The sequence below is a fragment of the Rhinatrema bivittatum genome, chromosome 4 (genome assembly GCF_901001135.1).
Source record: "Rhinatrema bivittatum chromosome 4, aRhiBiv1.1, whole genome shotgun sequence".
Taxonomy (NCBI): Eukaryota; Metazoa; Chordata; class Amphibia; order Gymnophiona; family Rhinatrematidae; genus Rhinatrema; species Rhinatrema bivittatum.
Genome location: NC_042618.1, coordinates 437,867,832 through 437,891,321, shown reverse-complemented (window position 1 = coordinate 437,891,321; position 23,490 = coordinate 437,867,832). Strand labels below are relative to the sequence as shown.

General features: G+C 42.8%; 1 pseudogene; it reads left to right on the top strand.

The window, feature by feature from the left end:
- Window positions 1-23,490, top strand: part of LOC115089436 — a 1,328,227-nt pseudogene that overhangs the window by 562,589 nt on the left and 742,148 nt on the right.

The window sequence follows — 23,490 nt, the reverse complement described above, 5'->3', positions numbered from 1 at the left end:
GAGCATGAGGGATAAACTTAACAAGAGAGAGGATGTAAGAATTAATATAACAAACTGAATAAAATGCAAAAGTTGTTATATTACCATATATACTCATGTATAAGTCAAGAAATTTAGGTAAAAAAGTCAGCATAAATTAGGTGGCTTGACTTATACACACGTGTGATGTGCACAACCCCCCACCCTCCTCACTCCCCCCAAAACTCACTGAAAGTCCTTGGTGGTCCAGCGATTTCCCCCTCCCAGGCCATTGGCTGCCAGTTAATCCCTCTCTCCCCCCATTGTGGCCCTCCCTGTTCAATCTCTCCCTCCCTCCCAAACCCCCCCAGACTCCCCGATTTCCCTGGTAGTCCAGAAGGGGGCTCGGGCATGATCGCCCACTCCCAGGCTGGTGGTCCTTTGCTCTTACTATGTGACAGGGGCTATTGGTGCTATTGGTCGGCCCGCCATGTGGTAGGGGCCGTCATTTACTCCTGGTGGAGAGATCATACGTGGGTCCCTTGCTGGACCACAAGGGACTTTGGCGAGTCTGGAGGCGGTTTGGGAGGGAAGGATTGAACAGGGAGGGCAGCCATAGGTACGGGAGGGAGGGAGGGTGGTGGGCTTTGATGTGTTGGGACTGGTTTTGGTTTTTGACATGGTGGAAGGAGGGAAGGAGGGGAGTGGGGAGCTTTGATGGGTTGGAGCTGGTTTTGGTTTTTGACATGGGCGAGGGAGGGAAGGAGGGAGGGTGGTGAATTTTGATGGGTTGGGACTGGTTTTGGTTTTTGACATGGGGGAGGGAGGGAAGAAGGGAAGGACCGGGAATAGTCATCAGAATAATTGTGGAGGGGAGGAGGAGGAAACTAACATTGACCCGTGGATAGCCATGGGGGAAAGAGGAAAGGAGTAAACCACCAGGGATAGTCATAAATCCTCTAGGTTTTACCCTAGACCTATCCATGGGCCACAGCAGTTTTCTTACTTTTGTGGCCCAAAAAATGCCCTCAACTTATCCACGAGTTCAACTTACACATGAGTATATATGGAATTTTATTTTATTTTCTGCATCCCTCACTATGTCCCAGATCTGTAGTCAAATATATTGGAACATTTCATTTGATAGATGTTAATGTCTGTTATGAATACTACCTCCATAACCCATCTTACTTGTCGATTTACAGCTATGACTGTTACTTTTGTAAACCATTGTGATCTATATATGGAACGACGATATATAAAATGGCTAAATAAATAAATAAATAAATAAATATGGAAATAGATAAATAAATACATTTTTGGGAGTTTTTTTTCCCATGAATTTTGGTTTGTGGATTGCTTGATTCATTTAATTTGTGAGAACAAAAGGAATTAAGCAAAAAAAGAAGTAAAACAGCCAAAAATCGAAAACTGGGATTCCTGATCACCCAACAGGAAAAATGCCGGGGCCAGGATCCCCCCAGCCCCCACTTACCTGGTCCAGAGAATATTCGCCAATGAGGCCTAAGACTAAGCCACAGCCTTGGCCTAGCATGGGCCGAGGTTGTGGCAATCTACAGCCACCCTTGGCCGAACCGAGGCCCAACACCAGGGCCTGGCCCAGAGGCTGGGTCTTGATGCTGGGGCCTTGGTCCAGACACAGATCTGATGCCGTGACCTAACACAGAGGCTGAGTCCTGATGCCAGGGCCTTGGCCTAGGCTGGAGCCCCGACCCATGCATGTTGCCTTGACCCAGCCCAAAGGTCATATCCTGATGCTGGGGCCTTGGCCTAGACCCAGGCCTGACACCACAAACTGACCCGGAGGCCTGGTCCCATTGCCTGGGCCTTGGCCTAGGCCGGAGCCCGGATCCAGGTTTGAAGCCGTGACCTGGCCCGGAGGCCAGGTCCCGATGCCGGGTCCTAGGCCTGGACCTAGGCCAGACATCAGGGTCTGGCCTTGAGGCCGGGTCCCAACCATTGAGTCTGCCTTGGGTCAGGTCTAGGCCCAGGCCTGGAGCCTCCAGGCCAAGTCATGGCATTGATCCTAGATCCAGGCTCCAGCCTAGGCCAAGGCCCAGGCATCAGGACCCGGCCTCTCGGTCAGGTTGTGGTGTTGGGCCTGGGTCTGGGCTCTGGGTCTGGGTCTGGGCTCCAGCCTAGGCCGAGGCCAAGGCATCGGTATCCAGCCTCTGTGTTGGGTTGATATACTTCCTCCCTCATGCGCACACCCATTCACTTATACACTTATGGGGCTTTATGCGCATTGCCGAGCCTTTTGAAAATAGGCCCGGTGCGCGCAAGAACAGTTTTGCACGTAAACTCTCCGGTTATGCACGTTAACCCTTTTAAAATCTGGCCCTTTAGCGTTAATTAGCTCCTCACAAACACACTTTTCTGAAAAGAGATTGAGTTTTACCTCATTTGCAATCTTATTTGCATTTGTTTTATGTGGTCCTGCTCCTGGCCTTTCCACAAGCAATTTTATTATTTTCTCATCACCTCTGAGTCTCACAATGCTCTTTTTGCACTTCCTTCTTTTACTAAAATATCTAAAAAAGTCTCGTCTCCCATTTTACCATATTTACTAGTTTTTCTTCAATTTGAATGATTGCATTCCTGACTTCTTTCTCAGCTTTTCCAGATATTGTTGCCTGTCTTCCTCCTATGATCTCTTATAACTTATGAACACTAACCATTTCTCCCTTATCTTTTCAGATACTTATTTAGAAAACCATAGCAGCCTCTTTTTCCTTTTACCTTTATTTACTTTTCTAACAAAAAGGTTAGTTGACCTTATAGTATCTCTTTTTAGTTTTGCCTACTATTCTTCTGCTTCGCCTACATTTTCCCATCTATCTAACAATTCCTTGAGATACTCCCCCCATTTTAATAATGTTAGTTTTCCTGAATTGTAGAACACTCACTTTGGAATGAACCTTCATCTCTTGTGCTATAATACTGAACCATACAATACAGGGGTCACTGGTTTCTAGATGATCACCCACTACAGCATCAGAGATACAGTCCCAGTTGGTAAGTACCAGGTCCAGTATCACCCCTTCCTATTGGGGTTCTGTTACCAGTTGGAAGAATAGTTCTCCCTGCAGAGAATCCAGGAGTGGCCAACTCCGGTCCTCGAGAGCCACAAACAGACCTGGTTTTCAGGATATCCACAATGAATATAAATGGGAGAGATTTGCATGCACTGTATGGAGTGAGTGAGGCCGGTCGTGGGTCCTTCCTGTGTCCAGTCCATCGTTACATAGATGTTCCATTTTCCTCTCTGCAGATTAACCCATAGTGATGCCTATTTATTTTATAGGCTCTGCAATTCTGTTGATTTAATATTACTTTTTTTTATATATAAAGCCATTCCTCTTCCCTTCCTTATTATCTATATCCCAGTCATGGTTTTTGTGTACCATGTCTCCATGTCAGCCACTACATTCAGGTCAGCTTCTTCTGTGACTGCCTCTAGAACTGGGGCTTTATTTCCCATACTATGAGAATTAGTGTATAGAACTTTCCAGATGTTGCCCTTTTTTTATTCCAATTTTTATACAAATTTTGTTCACCCTTCCCTGATGATCCTAGTTTAAAGCTTTCCTCAGTAGGTATATGGATGGGCTGTAACCTCCCCATTACCTGGCCGGCTGCTGAGGGAGTGAGTGGTGAGAGCAGCTCAGGCCCGAGGTGGGTTGTGGTGACTTCCATGTTGACCACCACCAAGGTAGCTGGGAGAAGTAAGCAGATGTAGAAGGCAAGGAACCAGGTCAAGTAGGGAAAATGGGTAAAATAGATGAGCCTGGTGGTCTTTCTCTGCTGCAATTTCTATGGTGCTTTGTTTCTTGTTAACTTAGTGTAATTTACTTCTTTGAGTGATCCTCAGTGTTTACGGCAAGGGATGAACTTTTACCTCCAGAAAGCCTCCAGCCTTGAAGAAATTTCAATAAGGCCAATTTTATTTACTTAAATTGCTGAGACCATCTTTGTATGTCATGCAAGGATTGATATCCCTTCTTTCCTTATGTAGACTGAGAACAAAGTAAGAAAATGTGAAGCGCAGAGGCAGGCAAAGGACAATTAAAAGTCCATGAGAAGAAACAATAATAAAACAAAGCATAGCCTTTGATACACTGACAAAAGGAATCTGTCCTCTTCTTTATTTTTTGTCACACGCCTGAGTAACTGAAACTCTATTTTAAATTCTTTATATATTAGATATAAAGCTATGGTACCATAGTACATACCATTGCTTTCATTTTTAGCATGTCAGTGCAATGTTGTAGTTAAGGAATTTGTCCTCCTATGCTGAAACAGTCGGAAGTGCCCCCACTTAGCCACATGTAACAAATAAATAGATAAGAGCAGAAATAACAATTTTGTTGCTGTTAACTGTCTCTGACAGCCCAGTCTAAGCCTGTCTCAAAGATTCACCCTGTGCCACTTCACAGTCCACAGTCCCTTAGCTATGGCTCTGTGCCAGAGCCTTGAAAAAACCATAAAACTTCTTTGATCTGGTACTCTGCTGTAATGCGTGTTTTCTTTTCTGTGCTATTTTGCCAGGTTCATCATTTTGCTTTCTCGACCCCGCTGTTGCTGGTTAATAATTTTCTCTGAGCAGAAAACACTCTCCTGTACGTAGTATTGTAGGTAACCCATGCTTAGGGAAAGTGATTTTAGCACCGAGATAAAATCACATCCTGTTGTCTGGAGCACTGGGAGGAACGGCTTTACATTTCCTAACAGTCAAAGGCGCTAGTGTATAAATAATCCTTGATTAGACATCAGCATTAAAATAGGTTTGGGGGAAAAAAAATGAAATAAATATAAGACCACCATAGGAAGAAAAAGTTTCACAAAGGCTTCTGAAACAGAGCCAGCTATCAACAGAACACAGTAAACTTGACTTTCAATCCAGGAATGATAGGAATAGATATAGTTATTAGTTAAGCATCGTGAAGGTCAAGAGGGAATTAGCAGCAATCGACATGGGTTCAGGAACAATATGTCCTGCCAAACCAAGCTCGTCAGTTTCACTGACAATATGAGCACGCAGACACCTTGCTGAACAAGGCAGATACTGTTTATCTCATCTGTACTTTGCTGAGGTATTGGATAAAAAAATACATGACGGGCTGTTGTACGAAGGAATATACAATAGCAATTGGGGATTACATTTTTTTTTAAATCAGAAATTTGCTGGTAAAATACTTGGAATATGGAAATAATTTCATGTAGTGGAAAACAACCAGTGATGTGCCTCAGTGGACAACTGTAGACACAGTATGCATTTTTTAAACCTATTCCTGAAGGTAAATGGTCCAGAAGGCAAGCTTGACAGTCATTTTTTTGCTGATGATACCAGGTTATATGCCTATCTCAGGTTAAGCTGTACAGGATACAGATCTACTACACAAGGATCTTATAGTGCTAGTTCAATATATGTAAAAAAGAAAGGATCAGTGAGCCAGTCCCCTCCCCCTGTGGGTCCTGCTTAGGCTTCCAGCGCTGCCTCTGTTAGAGCAATGCTGGGGGCACCGAGATCAGGGCAGAGGGTCCCACACTCCCAGCAGGAAAAAATAAGGTCTCAGGAGGAATGGGGAGATCAGGGCAGAATGGAGGGGCTGGCGCCAGATATCTTCCCTGTGGGTGGGTGGCGAGGAAGGGAGGAGGCAGGGCCATGTTTAGCAATAATTGGGAAGGGGGCCTGGCATATAATGCCAAGCATGTCTTAGGGTTTAAAACTGGCTTTGGGGGGGGGGGGGGGGGGGGGTGAACATTACACAGCCCAACAGGGCATTTGTATTATGTTTTGGGGAGAGCGGGAGAGGAGTGGCCTGCTGGCCCTTTCTTTTGCTTTGACTGTTTCTGACAGCACTACTTAGCCGGATATCTTTTAAAGATATCCGGTTAAGTCGCATGTTATTCGGCCACACAAGGCCAGATAACTAAATAACCTACCTGACTATATTCAAATATAGCTGGTTGGGGTTTTTAGTTATCCGGCTACAGGTAGCCGGATAACTTTGGGCTAGTATATTCAGCGGGATGTTTATCCAGCTAACTTTAGCTGGAAAATTTGTCCACTAAATGGCCTGTTAAATATTGGCCTCATTGTTTTTAATCTCTATATGCTTTCTAAAGGCTGGAGAGGTGATATCAAATGAAAAATAAAAAGTAAAAATAAAAAAATATAACTGTATAAAATGTATATTTGTAAAATATGAATGTAAAAAAGTCAGCAATAAATGCCATAAATAGAACTAGGGAGCTTTAATTAATATACTAGTATTGTTGTAAACAATATATTTTGGCATAGTAGAGATACCACTGCTAGCTGTCGACAGACAACACTTCTAATGATTCAGGTGGCATTAGGCTGAAAAATTTCAAGGGCCATTGAATGCTTAAACCATTGATTACTGATGTGCACAGAGAGATGTGGTAGAAATGCATCTCCTCCCAATTTCCATATGTTAGTGTATTTGCTTTATACAATCAAACTTAATTAATTGGAATTTACCATGTAGACAGTCATCCTACAAAATCAACACTGCACATTTGAGGCAAACAAAGATTAGTCTTGTGAATTCTCTAGAATTCTGATCCATCATAAAATGGGATTCTTTTTTCCATGAAAAGTACTAAATAAATGAAAGTCTGAGCATTGAAACAGAAGGCCTAGAGTATTTTCCGTTAGTTCATTAAACCATTTTAGTGAAACACCTTACACTTTTTGTAGAAATATTATTACTTTAGCCTTTTCATTCATCTTGCACTTCATCAGCTAGCACACAAGCAGTTTTACCATATGTTCAGCAATTCATTGGTGTGAAAGGCTCTATAGCTTTATGGATTTATTACCTCTAATATTACATTCAAATAGTTTTTCGGTTCAAAAATATTTGATAGGGTGGTTAATTATTGGAAGGACATATTTCTGCTCTCCCTTTTTAGTTGCTGCCTGTGGTAGCCCAGCAAATACAGACATGCAGTTGCAGAGCGGGTGAAAGCCTTTGTTTGAGGGCACTGAAATCTACCTGGATTCATCGTGCACAAAGTTTATTACCATGAATCCTGGGTTTGCGGGCAGAGCTGAGCTGCTGGTGAACTTGAAGGTGCAGTATTGATTATGTTGTATGGTGGTAGCATTTCTAAGGTGGATGAAACAACAGGTCTGATTCACAAAGCTTTCCCCCACCCATAGATGCAGAATTGGCTATGAACCTTAGTAAATCTGGCACAAATGTCATTCTTTTGTCACATGCATTTTCTCTATGCTTCTTTGGATCTCAGATATTTCTGTGACTTGACTTTTGGTCATATATACATTCAAATACATTGAATAAAAAAAAGAGTGTATGTGCTTATATTTGTATTATCTAGAAAAGAATATATTTGATCAATCAGGGAATTTCAAAGCTATAGTTTTTTTTCAAATAGCTCTGGTGACATCAGAACCCCAGCAAGGAACTGACAGCTTTGTCCTGAATGATTAGTTAATTGGGAAGCAAGCAGTCTATTATATTATTTGTAGCTTAGGTCAGCTGTACATTGTTCAGTTTTGACACACACTGTTTTGATACCTAAAACTACATGATCTTCCCTCAGGCATATGGTAGGGGATGGAGTAGGGAGGGGACAGCCGTAGACACAAAATGAGAGAATTCGCAGGCGGAACAAGGCCAGAGGTGGTGGCACGTCAACAGTTTTATGGCTTCCTGATGTCATGCTCACAATATTATGGGTGGTTGAGTGACAGCTCTCAATGGGAAAATCCTTTCATCCCTATTTTCAATTGCATGCATGACACAAATGCCTACATGAACACTTTTTAGCCTGCGCACCTTTTCTTTTAATTTGTCCTCTGAAGAGATTTCCCCCAAGACCCGGCGCTAAGCTGCTCTTCATTAGAACCCTATTTTCATTTAAACATTTTAATTAGAATAGATGACTCGGATGCCTGGCCCCATTTAATTTCCACATTCAGCTAATCAAAGACTGAAAGGGTACCCCTATGTTTTTATGAAAAGATTAAGATCTACTTTGCCATTTCATTTGAGGATGACTCTTAGTCTAATATAGGAGATGCCCTATTTAAACAAAAAGGAAGGTAATATAAAACATTAACTATACATGTGCTATTTTAAAAGCACCTTCTGACACCTTGGCTACTTGCCAAGTTCTTATGGCCTGGATTGGCCACTGTTGGAAACAGGATGCTGGGCTTGATGGACTCTTGGTCTGACCCAGTATGGCATGTTCTTGTGTTCTTATGTTCTTAACCATCCATGCTGTTTTCAGAAAGGTAGGTCAAAACAATATTGCAGCATTTCCTCATGTAATGTTCTTAAAATATACTTTTACCTATATATTAAGAAATAATCTTTACATTAAATCTCCTTTGATATAAAGTGGAAAAAAATAGTACAGGTCCACATTCAAAAACATTTAGGCCTAGATTTACAAAAACACTGCGGCGGAGTGAATCCCGCGGTAATGGGGGGCGGGGGGCGAAGCGGGGGGGCAGTCCTGTGATAGCTGGTAGCAATCGCACCTCCGCGGTGAGATCGCTGCCGGCATCGCGCTGAATAACTACACCATAAAAAGTGTGGTTATTCGGCGTGAAACTGGCAGCGATAAGAAGCGTACCTTTCGCTGTTGGTGAAGTCTTCGCGGTGTCAGCCCTGGTGCCGCCCTGACTCCTCCTCTTCCGGGGCTGACACCACCTTGACTCTGCCCCGATCTTGGTATCGCATGCCATGATCCGCATAGAAAATGACCCCCTTAGCCGGCTAATTCAGAACTTAGCCAGCTAAATGAATATGTAGGCACATATCCAGCTAAACTCTAGCCACTAAGGTCTGGATTTTCCATTCTCGCAGAGAATGATGAATCCTGGTGGTAACGGGGGGGCGGGGGCAGTCCTGCAAAAGCCAGCAGTGATCACACCACCACGGTGTTATCGCTGCCGGCTTTCGCACCCAATAGCGCCACCGTGAAAGGTGGTACTATTGGGCGTGCCACTGGCGACGATAATGTAACTTATCTTATTGCCACCAGCGAAGATACTGCCGCATTCGCCTCCTCGCCGCCCCGATTCCTCCCCTGCGCGCCCTGACTCCGCCTCCTGCTTGCTATCGCATGCGAAAAGTCCCTTTTCACATGCGATACAGATAAAAAATAACCCCCTAAGATTGGCAGCTAGAATTTAGCCAGATAAGCTAGGGGCATTCTGGGGGTGTAACTGGCAGCTAGGTAGAGAGTGCATCAAGCTAGGTAGAAAGTACACTCACTGTACAAATCAACTCTTCTTTTACCTTTCATCACTCCAAATGACAGAAAATCTTCACTGATGTCAACTTTGCTGTTCGTACCTCTGACTGTGTATGTAAAACTGCCCCCAAACTCTAACTCACCCCTCCCAAACCTCACCCACAAGTTACTAGTGCCCCCTCTTACAGTGGTATAAATAGTAAACTTACATGTCGGCCTCTATAAAGGTTCTCTCTTTCTCTCTCTCTCTCATAGCATAGGTGTGATAAATTGCTAAATACATTGTGGAAATTACCTGTGGGAGCAGGGAAATTAACCTCATTACACCCCCTTTTTTTTATCACAGGCACTATTTCTGCTATATTTATAGCAGTTGATGAATCTAGGGGAGCATTAGATGGATACGTTTATCTGACTAAGGACCTGAATCACTAAGGATTTTCTCCCATTCTGTGTCTATGGGAAAAATGCTTAGTGAATCTGGTCCTAACTTTGCTATCTAGACTGTGTCTGAATATGGACCTTGGTAATTTAATGCATTTGAATATTTTTAAAAATTTATTTTTTAAACATCTTATGCATCCTTATTTACAAATGTGCATTACTGCTTGAAAATGTGCATTATTTACTATAGGTCCCATTATTTCCAATGGGGCCTAGTCACTAATAGCATGTTTTTTTCCATGTTAAGATACTAATACATCTTTGTAAATAAGGGTGATAATATCTGAGGCACCACTGAACTTTTAGATTGACTATACTAACAGGTACGAATGGCATAAGATATACTTGTTAGTAGTGGTGGCCAGTTGGTAACAAAGTAGGTGGTGTGACAAGTTAAATATGGGGAGGGGAGTAGGGAGCTGGGTTATCAATTCTATACTACTTCCACTCACATTTTGGATCCTTCCCATCTCTCTCTCTCTCCAGTATCTGATGCCCCAGTTACCATCTTTCTTATGGTTGACAACTCTGAGGGAACCTTTTCCCTTCTCCCTCACTCACACTAATCACATGATATCCTATCTCCACCCTTCTTGCCTTGTGTCCTCTCTCAGTCACTAGCATTCACTGCCCCCAGCATTCACCTTCCAGTATTTGTCTCCTCCTTTTAACCCCTAATATTTATCCCTTCTTTGTGACTCATCATCTTCCCAAAATTCACCTCCTCATCATCATACTAACTTCCCAGCATGCACTGTCCCTCCCAAAAAAAGTAGTAGCAAACAATCCAGCAGGAAAGGGATTGTAGTCTTTGGATGAAATGGCTACCTGAAGTCCCCTGAGCAGAGAGAAGTCTTTAATGGCAGTCTGCCATGGGGAGGGAAGGGGAATGTTCAACTGCAGTAGCCATTTGCAGTCCTGTGGAGAGGGGCCTAGAGTCTTGTGCTGTGGGAGGCAGGGAAACATAGAAACATAGAAATGAAGGCAGAAAAAGACCAAATGGTCCATCCTGTCTGCCCAGCAAGCCCATGGTAGCATCTGCCACAACGTGTAGGTTTTCACCATGCTTAACAGATTCCCAGTCGCCCTCATTGGTTGCTGTTTGAATCCACTTCCCCATTACCCCTTGCCGTTGGACACAGATAGCAATGTTAAGTTGCATTAAAAGTATCAGGCTTATTGGTTAAGGGTAGTAACTGCTGCATCAGTAAGTTATCCCCATGCTTATTTGTTTCCCTAGACCATAGACATCGGGGCCCTTATTGTTTGCTGTCTGAATCCAATTCCCCTTTACCCCTGTCGTTGAAGCAGAGAGCAATGATAGAGTTGCATCAACAGTATGAAGACCTTTTACTTAAGGATAGTAACCGCCACACCAGCAAGTTACTCCCATGCACTCATTTCTTCATTTCCATCCTGTAGTCTTTAGGGATCTATAGTGTTTATCCCGTGTCCCTTTGAATTCTTTCACTATTTCGTCTTCACCACTTCCTCCGGAAGGGCATTCCAGGCATCCACCACTCTCTCCATGAAAAAACATTTCCCGACGTTGTTTCTGAGTCGTCCTCCCTGGAGTTTCTTTTCGTGACCTCTAGTTCTACTGATTTCTTTCCATTGGAAAAGGTTTGTCAATTGTGCATCATTAAAACTTTCAGGTATCTAAATGTCTGTATCGTTTCTCCTCTGCACCTCCTCTCTTCAAGTGTATACATATTCTTATCCTTCAGCCTCTCCTCATAGGTCTTCTAATACAGACCCCACATCATTTTGGTTGCTCTTTTCTAGACCACCTCTATCCTGTCTTTGTCCCTTTTGAGATACAGACTCCAGAACTGAACACAATACTCCAAGTGAGGCCTCACCAAGGACCTGTACAAGGGCATTATCACTCCTTTTTCTTTCTGGTTATTCCTCTTTCTATGCAACCCAGCATTCTTCTGGCTTTAGCCATTGCCTTGTCAAGTTGCTTCACCATCTTTAGATCTCCAGACACTCTTACTCCAAGATTCCTCTCTTGGTCCGTGCATATCAGTCTTTCATTCCCCATCACATACAGCTCTTTTGGATTACCGCACCCCAGAAGCATGACTCTGCACTTCTTGGCATTGAATCCCATCTGCCAAGTCTTCGACCACTCTTCAAGCTTTCTTAAATCATTTTTCATTCTCTCTCCTTATTCAGGCTTGTCCATTCTATTGCATATCTTATATCATCTACAAATAGATACATTTTACCTTCTATCCTTTCTTCAATGTCACTCACAAAGATATTGAACAGAGCTGGCCCCAATACTGAACCCTGTGGCACTCAACTTAACACAGTTTTCTCTTTAGATTATGTTCCATTTACCATTACACTCTGTCTTAGTCAACCAGTTTGTAATCCATGCTACCACCTTGGCGCTCACTCCCAAGCTTCTAATTTTATTCACAATCCTCTTATGCGGGACTGTATCAAAAGCTTTGATGAAATCCAAGTAGATCACATCTTCCTCACTCAGCAATTATCGGTTCAAAAGATTGGCTCTTCCAGCTCCACTGACACTGAATGGGTAGATCTTTTCAAGCACTGTGGCAGCTTTAGGCTTGGGTGATACAGCAGCTCTTTTCAGTCCTTGGCCCTCTTCTCCAGATCTGGGCTCATCATAATGCAAGGCTGTGCTTCCACAGTGAGACAGCAAATGGAACAATTGAGGTCATTGCTCCAAAATGTCTTTTTCCAGGGATAATTCCATTGGTTAGGAGACCATAGCCTTGCCCTTTTTATGCTTCCTTCCTTCCTTTTCTTACCATTTCAAATGAAGACCAACTCAGGGGGCACTCTTTTCCCAGTTAGATGACAAGAGTTTTCAGTTGAGCTCTTCTATAGATGTTGGAGAAAAGCTTGATGCTTTTCTTTTTAAATTATTTTTGTGGTGGGATCACACTACCACATCTATGCATCAGCTACCACTGCCTGCTACTATAAGTCAATGACAGCTTATGTCTTTGGCAGTGACTAACATACAAAAGCGCATGCATAAGATTTAGGACTTAGTTCTATAAAATTACTAAGCTGCATAAATGGTCAATGTATTGAGACATTAAACCCATAGCATTTTTTCTCATGCTGCAAAAATAGATATTGAAGCCAACTTGTAATGTATTCAATTGATTTACTTTTCTGAATATATTTTTTGCACATTTCAGAAATTTTCATAGTAGAGGTCTTTAAGGTTTCATTTTTCAATAATAAAATAGTTTGAAATACTAGTATTTTTATACGGGTTGGACACTTGCTGGAGTTTGTGATTCTCTTTGCTTTAGGCTCTCTGATACACTCAGCCATTGACTGAATAGAAGATGTCCCTTCAGCTGGCAAATATTATGCAATTTTTAACCCATGAAAGGTAATTCTGCTGCATTTATACAAATTTAACGAACCAGAATAATAATAGGTAAAAATTACAATTTAGTACAATATAAAACTTAATGAAGATAAGCAATAGGCAATCAAATGACTTTTTTCCTTTATGAACTGAGGCACTTTTACTAATTGGCAATTAATATCTATATATGATTTTTTAAATTTAACAAAATCTGTAGCACATTTTTGGATTTAAGATATTTCACAAGAACAGTAGTAGACTCCACATTGTTCATTGATTAAAGTATTTCAGTGTTCATTTCTTTGGCTGCTCTGGAGGCATGAATCGAAGTGTTATAATCAGGGATGGATTAAGGGTGCCTTGGGCCCTGGGTAGTATGTTGATCATGGGTTCCCCTACTGCCATTATCTTTACCTCTTATCCATAATCCGATCCTGTATGGGAGCTCTCTAGGCTTGGAACCCAGACGACTGCCCCATTCACCACACACCCTCCTTTAATCCATCTTAATTCACACCTTCATGCACCATTCCTGTCTCCGAGCAGCTCTTTGTGCTACTTATTATGCCTAGTAAATAGTCCTGTAAAAAGTACTGAATGAATTCCTGCCACACTGAACAGGAACTTTCAATGTCCAATTCAAGTACAGTCTTTTCCAGCTGTGATACATTAACTTAAAATTAAACTATTGTTGTGTTCCGCGTCCGCGGCCATCCGCAGGCGCACCCCCCTACCTGAGCTCCGTGGCGGCCGCCACTGCAGCATCGGGGAAGATTGCCCTACCTCATGTGCCCAGTGCCCCCGCGCATTGGCGCGGGCCCCCGGGCTAGCCGCTGGGTCAGGAGCCATTCCTGCTCCTCCCTCACAGCAGCTAGCAGCTTTCCTCCGTGGCCCGAGATCCAAGATGGCCGCCATCTTAGGCACGAGGCCGCGCCTCCTCACCACAATTAAAGGGACCTTGTCCCTTTAATTGTCTACAGCTGATTCCAATCCATTGGGCCAGAGGAAGTATAAAAGGAGACTTCCTCTGACCATTCCTTGACTTGGCAACTTCCGTGGTTAATCAGGTCTGCTTGCTTCGGTGAGTTCTTGTGCTTTGATTCCTTGTTCCTGTTTCGTCTTGGTGTTCCTGGTTCCTGACTTCGGATTGGCTAGTGGTGATTCCTGGTATTGACTTCGTATTGGCAAGCGGTGATTCTCTGGTGTGTGACTTCCGACTGGCAAGTGGTGATCCCTCTGAGTGTGACCTCGGACTGGTAAGCGACGATCTTCTGGCACTGACCTCGGACTTCTTCTTGACCATCGTCTCCAAGGGCCCGTCTAAGTCCCAGCGGCCCGGGTCCCTACGGGCTCCTCCCGGGGGGACCGCAGGCTTCCAGGGGTGAAGCTCCAGTCAGCCCTTGCACCGAACCTCTTGACCTCTCAAAGGTCCACCTAAGTCCCAGCGGTCCGGGTCCCTACGGGCTCCTCCTGGGGGGACTGCGGACTTCCAGTGGCGAAGACACACTTCCTTCCTTCGACTTCACGACTCTTCGTCTGCCTCCACAGTCGCCTCTGTCTCCAGTGCCGAGGGTCAGCTGGTCACGTCTTTTGTTCCTGCCTCGCCACCCGACGGGAGAACCTACGGATCTTCCTCCTAAGGTATTCCATCCTCCTGTCAGCCCAAGGGTTCACAAGCCTGAGCATAACAACTATGGTTCATCAAAGTATTTGATTTTTCAGAATGGTGTTTGCTTACTTTGTCATTTTTAAAACATTTTTTGTGGCACCTTTTTATCAATGGATAATTACCAGTAAACTAATAGCTTCATCTTCTTTTAAATTTTGCATTTTTTTTTTTTTTTTTTGCTGAAATCGTTTAGGTCCTTTTTCGCCCTTTAGTGATGATGGTTCCAGATTATGCTTTAATTGATGAAATCTCTCGTTACTCCATGGGCTTTGTCAATGTCTGTGACCTTGCTGCAAAAATAGTAGCAGCAAATACGGTAATCTGTGCTCTGAGCAGATAAGATTGAAATTATTTGTGTCTTAAAAGGCATTATAGCATTAAACAGAACTTACCTATTTGGTATTCAAAAACTCTTATTAAACAAATATAACCCAAGTGGTGATACACACCTCCTTTGAAAATCGTCCATGGATCTTCTGAAAAAATCCACAGACTGTGGCCTTATCTGTGGACATAGGTTTTACTAAAAATATCATAGTAGCAGCAAAACTTGCCATGGCAGAAAAAAATCTGCTGTGAATTTCTGCGTCTCCACAACTGATTTTTCCGCTATTCTATCATTTTTAATTTTTAAAAAAAGGCAGTGGATTTCCACCTAGATTACTTCCACAATAAAATGCATTTGCACATGTTACATGTGTAATCACAACTGTGAATTCATCCTGTTCACTTTTCATTCCAGGCACTGCGATAGGTTGAAGCAGAAAGCATTAATCACAGAGCAATACCTCATTACTCAAACTGCTTACAATGTTCATGCTTATTGTTCTATTAAAAAAAAAAAAAGTAATGAAAAACTACTAAAATGTATGCATGCTTGTTATATCTTTGCAAAATCCAATTTTTGGACAGCGTATTAACTGGTTGCTAATGTAGTTGGGGAAATATTGCTTAGATAAAACCTATTACAGTAAAACCTTTTTATGACGTCCTTCAGTGAATTAAAAGTGCCCTTGTTATTTGGCAGGCTTTACAACTACATCACAGTAGTAAGGAAGAAGCAGACCTGGGGCTTTCATTTCTCTGCTCTCCACTACCTATTCTCTTAAAAAAAAACCAAACAAACCAGCAAGCTCTGTCTCTTACTTCCAGATTATCTCCCTTTACGCCTTCCTTCTTCATCACAAATTGCTTTCTTCTCTCCTGCTTTTCTTTCTTTCTTTTTTAAATAAAGTGGCCACAGACTCAATCTGCTGTCCAGGTGAATATATACACAGTATATTGCGGATCACAATAGCATTGACATAGGTTTCTGCCAATGGGTAGCCCATTTCATTCTTACTCAGTTTATTAGCATTGGCTAAACACTTTCAGGGTCAAAACATTATACAACAGAGAGCAAACATAAAATTCAACATGTTTATTAACTCAGAAGCTCAACATTTAATTAGATGTTTAATAGAAGGATTGAGTATGTATGGCACAATCATTTTTCATAAGCTCCATGGCCTTGTGGCAGAGAAACAAGAACGGTACCTTGCTGTTTTCACATCTTTTAATAGCAAACTGCTTGCTTTCTTTTCTTCTACAGGTTGTTTTGGCTGCTTTCAAAATGCACACTGAAAGATAGCTTCATGTTTCTGAAAATAAGAATTAATACGTTTCTGATGGGAGTCCTTCAGATACTGAGAATAATTTCCTTGGCATTGCTTCCTGCCCCTCTTCTAGTACGATTTTGAAAAAGGAAAGTAGAAAGAAGCCTCTCTAGCTTTTAAGCTTAAAAGGTATATTGTCTTTCCCTCAAAGAAAGATGACTGGTTTGAGCACTCCTGTAATAGAGTACCATTTATCCATTACCATTTATCGTTACCTAGAAGAAATTATTATCTGAAAAAACCTCAATTATCTGAAAAAAATGGTTGGCTTCATATGATTCATAACCCAGAAATACTCCCATTATCCAAAATTCTTTGTCAGAAAGTTTTGTCGGTTTCCATAATCTGGAATGGCCTTGGTTCTGACCATTCCAAATAAACAGTGTTCTGTTCTTCTGCACATAACTTTGGTTAGAATAAATGACTTCCACAATAGTTCCCAGGTTGTATTCGGTGTTAGATCTACAGATATTGTGCACTGGATACAATAAATTAAATAGCAGTATGAACTATAAACCTCATGAACAATAAATTGCTTGTCTGATATCTTTGACATATCAGCAGTGTGAAGTCTGTAAAAACCCAATGCTCCTGAATGGGAGGTTGCGGTCATTATTCACATTTCAGCTCCTATCACCCAGAGAGTCATTTCCAGTGATGACTCCTTGGTCTCACATAATCTAGGTATTCTGTCCTGATCCATACATTTCTGCTATTTAGGGGCCTATCTACTTAAGGGTTTATCCCATTTTGAGTTTATGGGACTAATGCTTGCTAGAACATGTGGTCTTTAAAGTCTTGGCTCCTTTTTAAATAATAAAAATGTTAGTTAATATATTGTTCTCATCAGAGTCTTTGGAGGTTGTGATATGTTTTATAGGATCAACCAAAATAAATCTCTTCTACTTTAGATATAATTCTATCCCTTGTTCTTTATCCCTGCCATGCATTATTGTTCTGACAGTCTTTTAACTACATATTTTCAATTGGCACCGATGCTTGCAAAGATCAAACATTTTTCTTTCTTTCCTAGGCTGTCTCATCCCCTACTTGAAAGACACCTGCCTATTTTTCCTCCTTCCCTGCCTCCCTGCCTCCCCTTTTACACACAGTTATTAACATCTATCTGTTGATTGCTTACAGCTGTCCTCAGAAGTAAATAATGAAAAACAATTATATAGAGAAAAAAAAGATTTTCTTTTGAGTATAAAATCTGACTGCTCCATAAGTGCTGCAGCAACATCTGAAGGGACTTAAGAAACTCTGAAAGGTGATGCATAGTAATATCCATGAATAATTTCTTTTGGTTGAGCCAATATAAGACATCACTGCTTCCATCGTAACTCTTCTTTTTAAATTGAGATTATGGATACTCCCTAAATTTAAGGAAGTTTTAGTTGCTCATTGTCACGGGCTTAAAAATATTGTTGAGAAGAAAATCAGTTTTCAAATTGCTGCTAATTTGTCAGCTATTCTTCTTGATTTTGAGATTGTGATGTATTAAATAAAGCCTTTAGTCTCTACTTTGGACAGATTCATATTTATAACTGCACCCTCCTCTTTTCTCGCAAAACTTTATTTTCACCTTTAAGTATAAAGGAGTCCATTTTCAGCCGCTGTGTGGCTCGGCTAGTTAGGCGGATAAACATATCCGCCTAACTAGCAGGGTATATTCAGTGGTGCGGTATTGCGACTGAATGTACCCAGCTATCTTAAAGTTAACTGGTTATGTCTAACCAGCTAACTTTAGGACATAGCCCTATGGCCTGACCAGAGTTAGCTGCATAAATTAAGCAGCTAACTCTGAATATCGGAGTTGCCCACTTTTGTGGCTAACTCCACTCCTCCTTGGAGCACCTCTTGCCTGCCCACAGAACGCCACCTTCTTATCTCACTAAATTCTAGCTGGGCAACTAGTGGCCCAGCTAGAATTTAGCTGGATAAGAGCTAAAGATAGCCAGGTAAGCCATTTAGGGCCTCATTTTCCAATATCACATGCGATACCAAAAAGGGGTGTTACCTTATGCTAATAAGCTTGTGTATCGCAAATTGCGATAACAGCTATGCAACACGCTCTTAGCGCAAGTAACCCAATTTGCGCTACATTGCCAGTATATATCGCGGTTCACGATGTTTCCAGACAGCCTGTTTCAGTATGCTGCAGAGAGAGAGAGAGAGAACACTGCGGCTGTTTCGTGGCACACGATAACTCTTTCCTACTTTACATATGCTCCGCCCCAACTTCGCCCCCTGAATACAAAATTAAAAATTTGCATTCGCAAATCGCGTTAACGGCTGTTAGCGCGATTTGCGGAATTATCACCTGCGGTAACTCCTTGGAAAATGACCCCCTTAGATGGATAACTATTACATTAGAACATAAGAACATGCCATACTAGGTCAGACCAAGGGTCCATCAAGCCGAACATCCTGTTTCCAACAGTGGCCAATCCAGGCTACAAGTACCTGGCAAGTACCCAAAAACTAAGTATATCCCACACTACTGATGCCAGTAATAGCAGTGGCTATTTTCTAAGTCAACTTGATTAATAGCAGGTAGTGGACTTCTCCTCCAAGAACTTATCCAAACCTTTTTTAAACCCTGCTACGCTAACTGCACCAACCATATCCTCTGGCAACAAATTCCAGAGTTTAATTGTGTATTGAGTGAAAAAGAATTTTATCTGATTAGTTTTAAATGTGCCACATGCTAACTCCATGGAGTGCCTCCTAGTCCTTCTATTATCCAAAAGATTAAATAACCGATTCACATTTAACTATTCTAAACCTCTCATGATTTTAAACACCTCTATCATATCCCCCCTCAGCTGTCTCTTCTCCAAGCTGATCAGCCCTAACCTTAGTCTTTTTTCATAGGGGAGCAGTTCCATCCCCTTTATTATTTAGGTCGCCCTTCTCTGTACCTTCTCCATTGCAACTATATCTTTCTTGAGATGCGGTGACCGGAATGGTACACAGTATTCAAGGTGCAGTCTCACCATAGAGTGACACAGAGGCATTATGACATCCTCCATATTATTCACCATTCCCTTCCTAATAATTCCTAACATTCTGTTTGACCTCAATTTAAAGAACCATATACCCTACAGTGTTCCGATATACAGTACTGCATATTGTGGTTCATCTCTGTGTGGAAATTCAAGCTCATTGTGTTACGTTGTGGAAGATGAAGGGTCATTGAACACTTAATTTTTTATAAAGCATAACAATCACTTATGCATAAACATTTTGCATCAGTATATTATTTCTTCAATGCTGGTGAGTCATCTACAGCACCTAAGATTCTCTACAAGGTTTCCTCCATCTCTTAGCATATGAGTGGTTGTACTAATGTGGCAGCTTCATTTTTAGGTACTTTTTTTTTTTCCGCTAGTAGATGTGCTGGTATTTAAGTGGGTAAATATTTACAGGAGATACTCCAAAAAGTATTTTTATATGATAAATTGAGTTCTAGTGGATGAAGAGATACTGTAATAATTTTGAGTTTATGGAAGTCAAGATGTACTCTCTGTAGGAAAGAAGGCATGTGAGGATATGATAGAAATATTCAAATATTTACCAGGCTTCAAATACATGCCGGATAAGAAGATATTTTGGTTTCTTTGGAGTATTTATTTACTTAAATGTACTTATATTCTGTCTATATCAGATCCATCTGTTCTAAATGGATTACAAAAGTGCATCCACAATCACATTCAAAACATATAATGCATACAAAATCAGTACATCATAAAATATACAAGGCAACAATAAAATAAAAACCTCAGGGCCACATTTTAGCCAAATACCTGTTGAAATAAGTGGGCCTTCAGTTTCTTTCAAGAAGTCTTATATTCCCAGACCTCAGGAAGTTCAGCTGGTAAGGGTAAACTCAACTACTGAGAGGGTCTGCCTCTGTGCATCCTGAAGGCAGGTTTCCTTAATAAGGGGCACCAGCAGCAACTGTTTATCAACCAAACACAGTACACACATTTCCCGTGAAATGCTTCTATGTGTACAGTATGATCTCTTCATGATACTTAGGCTTTGCAGCCTTCTCCCTTCTTTTTTGTTTATTCACCTTATTGAAGTATTATGCACATTGAGATTTGCCACCAATTTTTTAATATTTCCTTATTTGTATATACAACATCTGGCAGTTTAAATAAAACTTTAAAAAGAAAGCGGCATTTTCCATAGAAAAGGAAATTTCAAAGCATCAGGATACAAAGTTGGAGGGTGGGAGGCTCATAGGCTCTTTATTGAGAAGGCATGGCAATAGAGGTCTGGAATAGCCTACTCGCGTAGTGGTAGCAACCAAACCTGTGACAGAATCCAAGCCTGCTATGGACAGAGCAGTGAGTCAGTGAGCAAACCTGTGACAGAATCCAAGCCTGCTAGGGACAGAGCAGTGAGTCAGTGAGCAAACCTGTGACAGAATCCAAGCCTGCTAGGGACAGAGCAGTGAGTCAGTGAGCAAACCTGTGACAGAATCCAAGCCTGCTAGGGACAGAGCAGTGAGTCAGTGAGCAAACCTGTGACAGAATCCAAGCCTGCTAGGGACAGAGCAGTGAGTCAGTGAGCAAACCTGTGACAGAATCCAAGCCTGCTAGGGACAGAGCAGTGAGTCAGTGAGCAAACCTGTGACAGAATCCAAGCCTGCTATGGACAGAGCAGTGAGTCAGTGAGCAGTAAGAGCACTGATAACGAAGAGATAAGTAAAAGAAATGGAGGTGTACCTAAGTTGTTGGTTTAAGTGAAGAAGATTGTGGGACGGATTTTAAAAGAGTTACGCACGTAACCCTTAACCCCCCCCCCCCCCTGCGTGCGCCGAGCCTATTTTGCATAGGCTTGGTGGCATGCGCAAGCCCCGGGGCGTGCAAAAATGGGTGGGGCATGGGCAGGGCAGTGGGCGGGGCCATGGTCTGAGGGCATGTCCGGGGGTGTGGCGGCGGTCAGGGAGCATGGCTGAGTGCCCCAACACAGAGGCCTGTGTTAGGGCCTGCCGCGCCGGCAGATAGCCGGCGCATGCAAGTTACACCTGCCAGAGGCAGGCGTAACTCAACAAAATATGGTAGGGGGGGATTTAGGTAGGGCTGGGGGGTGGGTTATATAGGGGAAGGGAGGGAAAGGTGGGGGGGGAGACAAAAAAAGTTCCCTCCAAGGCCGCTCCGATTTCGGAGCGGCCTTGGAGGGAACGGGGAAAGCCATCGGGCCTCCCCTAGGGCTCGGCGCGCACAAGGTGTACATGTGTGCACCCTCTTGCATGCGCCGACCCTGGATTTTATAACATGCGCGCGGCAGCGCGCGCAAGTTATAAAATCGGGTGTACATTTGTGCGTGCCGGGTAGCGTGCAGAAATGTACCCCCGCGCATAATTCTAAAAATCTGCCCCTATGGGAATAATATTTTAACATCACACATACATTAGCTGAGCAAATGTGCACAAAACCAGTTTTTAAATATGCTTGCACTTTGCAAATTATCTTGCCAAAATTACATGAATGCTATTACACCTGATATTTGGTGTGCATAGTTTTGCAAAGAGAATTTACACACATGCCTTTTGAGGATAATTTTCAAAGGGACTTCTGCAGTTAAAGTAGTACTTTAGATAATTTTGCAACCAATATGTGTGTAGAATCCAGAGGATTTACACGCATAGGGGGTTACGCGCTCCGGGTCTATTTTAAAAAGGCCCGGCTATGTGCATAAAGCCCCAGGACGCGTGTAAGTCCCGGGGCTTGCAAAACGGGGCAGTCTGGGGGCGGAGTGTGGGCAGGGCGGGGGCGGGGTGGGGCGGTCTGGGGTGGAGCGGGGGCAGGACCAGAGGCCTCCGACATAGCAGCCATTTGCTGCTGTGTTGGAGGATCGCGTGCCGACAGGCTGCCGGCATGCGCAACCTGCACCTGCCCAGAGGCAGGTGCAAAAGGTAAGACAAAGGTCGGGGGGGGGGGGGGGGGTTAATGTAGGGCTGGGGGGGGGAAAGGTTAAGGGAAGGGGTGGGGAAGGTCAGGCTAGGGGGAAGGGAACAGGGGAAGGCAGTGCGGCTAGGAGCGCGCAAGGTGCACAATTGTGCACCCCCTTGCGCACGCCAAGCCCTAATTTTATAACATGCATGCGCCTGCACGTGCATGTTATAAAATCGCGCACATACCTTTTAAAATCTACCCCTATGTGTACAATTTCTCTTGGAAAAACTATGCATACTAAATAGCAGGTATAATTGTGTGTGCATATTTTTGCTGGGATCATTTTCAAAGAAAACTGATATATGTAACTTCGGTTTGAAAACTTACTGGTGTCACTTGGTTGCATCACAGACCACACATGTATGGGGCCGGTTATGAAATCACTATCTTTAAATAAAAATATATGCAATAAGTCCAATCTCTGCCCTTCTGGGGAACCCCACTCTGCCTCCCAATCTACCGCTCTAGTCTGCACCCTATTGGGGGACTTAACTCTATCTCCCAATCAGTTGCTAGGGGTCCCTGCCCTCCTGGGGGACCCAGCATTGCCTCATGGTCCATGGGGTGCGCATCATCCTTGGGAATTTGATTTCACCTCCCAATCAGTTGTTGGGGCCCCCACCCACCTGGAGGACCCTATATTATTTTCTGATCAGCGTTGGGATCCCTTCCTTCCTTGGGACCCAATGTTGCCTCCTGATCAGCGTTAGGATGTCTGCCTTTGTTTTCCCTCCTCTGACAACCCTGTATCCAAGTGTTATCCCATCCCCACCCCCTTTGTTCAGCGTGAGGATTTGTTAGTTTCATAAGATGGTCTTTCAGTACATTCCAATACAAATCCCTCTTTTAATCAAAGTTCTACAATTTAAGCCCTTGCCATTATTTGTTTGTAAAGTGATATTTCATTGTTAAATCAGCAGCAATATTCCCCTAACCTTCAACTCTAACTCATCTCTTCAGTAGTGATTTAATCACCTTCACAAGTAGGCATCTGATAACCTTTTTAGTTTTTCTCTGACTTCCAGGCTGGTGGCTCATGTTACATTGCTTCTTCCTCCTGTGGTTCATTGCAATGATAGCATGTTCTTTCTTTCCTCCTTCCAGAAGAGAGGTTCATATCATTCAGGCTTAATGAGCATTTGG